The sequence below is a fragment of the Frankliniella occidentalis genome, unplaced genomic scaffold, assembly GCF_000697945.3.
Source record: "Frankliniella occidentalis isolate FOCC.00 unplaced genomic scaffold, Focc_3.1 Scaffold428, whole genome shotgun sequence".
NCBI classification, from domain to species: Eukaryota; Metazoa; Arthropoda; class Insecta; order Thysanoptera; family Thripidae; genus Frankliniella; species Frankliniella occidentalis.
In genome coordinates, this window is record NW_026267549.1 from 248236 (window position 1) to 253160 (window position 4925).

The window sequence follows — 4925 nt, forward strand, 5'->3', positions numbered from 1 at the left end:
GGGGGGGGCGCCCGCGCGTGACGAGGTAGTGTGTCAGGCCAGTGCCTGTGCCGGTTGCGGTAGGTGCGACGGGGAAGTCCATCGCGCATAGAGAATAGACCTATCCGCACTTTGAGGCTCGTTTACATCGTGCAGAGTATATTAATGTCACAGGTAAATGTGGCTAGTGCAAGTAGTTTAGTTTTGGTTCATATTTTGTGTCGTTGAAGAGGAATCATCATAGCAGCAGAAGTAGGCACAGAAGTTTGTGGTGTAACTCGGTCTGTGCCGCGCGGTCTCTTCAACGGCCGAGCCACCACGCCCCGCCCCGCCAAGCCAGCTTCCTTGGAAAGGAAAGTCGTTAAGACGTTTTGCTCAGCAGCAACTAGGCTTATGGGTCCGGCCGGGCCAGGACGCGTCAGAGACACGTTTGCTCTCCTTGTCTCATTCGCCGGGTTGCGGAAGGGGCGAGAACGACAGAGAGAGAAGAAGATGTAGAGTAGGACTGGGACGCCCGGCCTTTGGCGGAAGTTCCCCTCCCTGCACTTCTTCTCCCTTCTACCATTCGAGGCCATTCCGACTGAGTATGAGAAATAGCGGGCGCGGCGTGTCAAAGTATGAAAAACTGCAGTGCCACCAACACACGCGTGATTTCCCCTGCTTAGGTTTTAACATAAATCGGCATGCTTTAGTCCTAGTGTGTGCTTATTTTGGGGGCCAAAAAGTTCGACTTCTAAGCTCGAATGGGAACTCGCTTGGTGCCTGCACCTACCGAGTATCATTATTGTACTTGAGTCAGACTATATTACAAGAGTTATAGTTATTTTGTCATGCTGTTGAGCTAGTAGGAAACCAACGCCGGCAAAACCTTGTATGATGTCAGAAGCAAAAGTTATCAGTAGAATTCACATAGTTATTCGAATAAGTCACAATAAGCTAAGCCTGCCAGGCTGCATCCCCGACGCGGTCGGACCGGTGGCCGGGCTCGCTCCGGTCGGCGGTGGCTGGACCCCCTACTAGCCTATACGTTCGCACAAAATATCTCATCACATGCACTTTCACCGGATGGTAGCTGACGGTGGCCATAAGTTAGAGCGACTCAGTGCAGCACGTGACCCGACTCCACTTTCTGCGCATGCGCACAGCCCAAAAGGGCTCGGCCACGTGAGACGAATCAGTGCTGCACAAATAGACGGCAAAGAACACAAGATTACAAGTAGAGTTTTCTTTGACAAGTTAGAAAAAGAAACAAAAATAGTGTCTAAGGTTAAAAAAAAAAACAGCGATGACGAGCAGATAAACGATGATAAACGGAATGAGTTGCAGGACGCTCAAAAAACCTGTCGAGTGTGAATGAAGACACATCTCTTCCTCAATCAGAGTTCTTCAGAGCATCCCGCAGGGCCCGAAAATCGCGTTCCTCCACCGGAAACAATACTTTTCCGTCTGCTAGACGAGGGCAAGGTCTGTTAACACGGCCACACCGGGCTGGCGGCTCCTTAAATAAATTACCAAGAATTTATGTCCCGCCTCAGAGCTCGACCTGCTCCGCCGGACGCAGGGGCGGGTCCCGCTCCAGGGACAAATGTGCTGGAAGACACCAGTTTAGGTATCACACGCTCTACAAGTACGCCACTAAAAAGTGACTGTAGAATAAAACCGGCCTGAAAATTCATACCTAGTTGATAGGGAACACCCCAAGGAAAGAAGGAGAGAGTGAGAGAGAAAGAGGTGGAGCTTGTGAGAGTAAAGAGAGATGAGTTTTCCATACTGTCATTTTTTGCTACCCGCGCTCCAAAGTACACACCGGAAGTGTTGTGATTTACTCGCTGACACGGCCGTCTGATTTATGGCAGGACCAACATAACGACGCGCGCCAGTAAAGCGTAGCCATTACCCGGCTTGCAACAAAGTAGCAGAAGACGTATGAGAAATTCGTACAAACTCACTCGTCATTCGCGGCGAGCCTCCTTGTATCGATTCGGTGCAAAGGGTCATCAGCCCGGGGGAAAGGAGCGGGGAGGGGGGGGGGGAATCACATTGCAAACCGGCGCGAGGAGCTGAGCTATACACCACCACCGTGTCGCGTTCCTTTTGTCCTCACACCACACGGCCAGTTGAAGCGATCCATTCGTGGAACCGCGCTCTACTTTCACGCGCTCAACACACGCAAAATTAAATCGTCATCACCGCCGCCGCCGCCACCGCTGCCGCCACCGCTGCCGCCACGAAAAACAAGACTCGCCACTAAAGCGCAAGGTTTCCATGATGAACAGTGTTGCTGCAAGCGCTGACCGTCTGTCCGTCTCGCGAGGTGTCAGCTTTAAGTGACGTTCGCCGCCTGCTGTATTCCAGGACCGTTTGATGGTATCGGTGCTGGAGGCGGCCCGGCGGCGTGCGGCGGCGGCTTATCGCAGACAACATTGTTGAGGAAGGTCAGATCAGGTTGGCAGCTGAGCCCGGCACACTCGGCACAGGTGCGGCGCCGACGCGGCCCGCTCAGCAGAGACCTGCACGCACGAGCAGCCGAGAGGACGCCCAAACCAACACTCACTGCACTAGCAAAACCAAAAAGGCGGCCTCTTACGGATGCTAATGACTCTACAGAGGCACTAAAAACACCAAAAGGTGCTGACTTTAGTATAGTGCCTTTGGACACTTTTGGGCCTCAGTACAAGCACTAAATTTTAGCCCCATAAAAAGGCTTTAGGTCTAACCATTGTGTTTCCAGTGTAGCTTTTAAAATAGTGGGCGCTCCGTACCTTGCTAAAGATTATATGTTTTTGTGCAAAGGTGCTTTATCGCCTTAACGGTGGTCAGTGCAAGTACTTCTTGGCTGTAAGTGAAATTTCTTTGGCAAATTATTAAAGCGTACGAAGGCTTTCACTAACGAATTGTAAAGTTTACAAGTTGGACCTGTTTTCTGGCAGTGCTCCTCATAGGTTGTCCAACAGACGTCGCGCAACGTTTATTTCGAGCGAGGTCTTTGCATGGCCCCTGCAGCCGCGTGGGTAGGCAGCCCTGCACACGTTCTGTGTGTGACGGGACAGGCTACCCGGCCCCTGGTCCCTGGCTGGCGGGCGGCAGCCAGGGAACTGTATATGAAGGGAAATTAGTCTGCTATTCGCAAATGGTGGGTGTAATTTCTGATGACATTTTCCAAGTCGGTTCGGATGCCCTTGTCAGCCCCAGCAGGAAGGGATTATCGGCGCATTTATGACGCAAGAGCCGTTCCCACGCTGGTTACCCCTTTCCATAAACGTTTATTATGACAGTGTAACGAGGGCAAGCATTGCTTGCGCCGATTTTATACGACTGGTTTTCACTTCCCATTACGAAAATTGTTGACACAGTATAATTACCTCTAAGCAAAGGGCAGGGCAAGGGGGTAGAGGGAGGAAGAGGTGCAGGAGGAGAGGCACCGACTGACGAGACAGAAGAAGCGCCCAAGCTCGCCAGCGAAGGGCGCCGTAATGACAGTTTTTGCAGCCAGGCGTCAAGAGTCCTCTCCTTCAAATTACGCCGTTGCAGTTTCCCCCGTCTTACCGATCTACGAAATCCTACGCTAAAATACCTCGCTTGTATACCGACCGCAAAACATAGCTCAAAAACAGCTTTCAAGCTAAAGGAACAACAACAACAACAACAACAAAATCATATGAACTGCACATATGCACTGCTGACGCATTTCGGTTTATTCGGTATTTGGTTCCGGTTTATGTGGATGGTCATGGATGGGTGTAGCGGGTGTAGCGGATGGTTAGATGGATGGAGGCTGACAGTGCTGTATCCTTATTGGCATGTCCTTTTAAAGGCCAGTCGATCACCACGGCGCGGCCCTTACAATGTAGCCTCGCCCTCACGTTCGTTCGCATTCACGCTCATACCGTTCACGTCGTACACTATTGGTTTCGTTTCCTGATAAAGCAGCTGATTGTCGGCGCACGGCGCATGCCGGCCCAACAGGAGAAAGTTGTTGTATTATCGAGGGTGCATTAGGGGCAATTAAAATGCGCCACAGCTTTTTTTTTCAGTACATATAATCACATTGTAAGGAAAAAAAAACTTTTTATGCATACACAGTTATTATTTGAATGGGACAAAAGTAAAAGAAAACATTACAATTCGTAAGGGATCGTCCAGAAAGTTCGTCCATTTTCCTCAGATGCATTTGCCTAATTACGGGAGCTGGGCGCCTGCAAGACTCAGGGTAGGCCACCCCGCAGTACACGCATGCGCTGCAGACCAGATGTTGCCTACCTAACAGGCGCTATGAGTTCTCGCAGAGACTAAACTTGACAGGTCCGGAACGGCGAATGGCGGACGTACTTTCTGGATGATCCCTAACTGGGTATTTTAAAGTTTGTGAGACCAGCCCTCACATAAAAGTCAGATGATGTTAAACAAAATATTCTCACCGCGGTGTGTATGACTAAAACGGCGATATCAGAGTAGTTAGGGCCTAAACCTGTCTGCACTCACGGCCATTGGCAGACCACGCCACTACGCCAGACGCGGACAAGTCAGGCTCGCGCTCAAATGCCTCGACCCGATAACAGAACCACGATGCCGATGGGTTATTGGTGAATGCGGCGTCAATACGATTTATATATGACAAGGTGCTGCAACGGACCACCTCTGAAAGATAAATAAAAACTTTAAAATCAACGCTTTGGCCATATGCCCTGTCACCTAGGGTCTTCAAAATTTATGTTTCATAGACCAAATAAATATACCATTGCAGTTTTGTTGTTCTAATTGAGACCACAAAACAGACAGATTGGCCTGTTGGTCAGAGGCATAATTTGTTAAGCCTATGGATTATTGATGTGTGCTTAAGAGAACAGCCAAAGGAGCCTCGTCAAGAACGAATTCGAACGTAAATCGAAAACTCAAAAGACATACGAATTATAGTAGGGGGGGGAGAGAGAGAGAGAGAGAGAGAG